Source organism: Onychostruthus taczanowskii, unplaced genomic scaffold (genome assembly GCF_017590055.1).
Source record: "Onychostruthus taczanowskii isolate IOZ18803 unplaced genomic scaffold, ASM1759005v1 scaffold347, whole genome shotgun sequence".
NCBI lineage: Eukaryota > Metazoa > Chordata > Aves > Passeriformes > Passeridae > Onychostruthus > Onychostruthus taczanowskii.
This window is the reverse complement of record NW_024500872.1, coordinates 16,575-17,308: the sequence shown is the minus strand read 5'-3', so window position 1 is coordinate 17,308 and position 734 is coordinate 16,575. Positions and strand designations below refer to the sequence as shown.

The following is a 734-nucleotide window of genomic DNA, read 5'->3' as shown; positions in this document are numbered from 1 at the left end:
GGGGGAGCCCAGGGACGCCAGGACAGGGACAGAGGGACATGGGGACACCAGGACAGGGACAGGGGGACACGGGGACACCAGGACAGGGACAGGGGGACACGGGGACACCAGGACAGGGGGACATGGGGACACCAGGACAGGGACAGGGGGACATGGGGACACCAGGACAGGGGGACATGGGGACACCAGGACAGGGACAGGAGGACATGGGGACACCAGGACAGGGACAGGGGGACACGGGGACACCAGGACAGGGGGACATGGGGACACCTCACGGGGACAGGGGGACACCAGGACAGGGACACGGGGACATGGGGACACCAGGACAGGGGATCCCAGGGACACCAGGACAGGAACAGGAGGACACCAGGACAGGGACAGAGTGACATGGGGACACCAGGCCAGGGGATCCCAGGGCAGGGGGACACCGGGATGAGACTCCCAGGGACATGGGCCCACGAGGCCACCGGAAACGACCCCCGGCGCCACGAGGCCACCGGAAGCGCCCCCCGGGGCCGCCGCCGCGCTCCGCGCCCTCCCCGCGGCCCGGGGCGCTCCCGGCGGCCCCGGCCCAGCGCGACCCCCGCGCTCCGGACCCGGGCGGCACCGGAACCGGGACCGGGACCCCTCCCGCGGCCGAGCCCGGGCTGTCCCCGGGGGTCCCCGGCCCGTCCCCCCCTCCCCCTCAGCCCCGCACCCACCTGGTCCCGTCCCGGGAGGGGGGCCCCGGGAGG

The 734-nt window shown here is 74.4% G+C and overlaps 1 protein-coding gene across 1 annotated transcript in view; it reads right to left on the bottom strand.

Moving 5' to 3' along the window:
* Nucleotides 1–734, bottom strand: part of RFX5 (regulatory factor X5) — a 9,891-nt gene that overhangs the window by 7,922 nt on the left and 1,235 nt on the right. The window contains exon 2 of the mRNA XM_041411156.1: nt 702–734. The gene's annotated coding sequence lies outside the window, so the exon portion shown is untranslated. The remainder of the gene's footprint in view (nt 1–701) is intronic.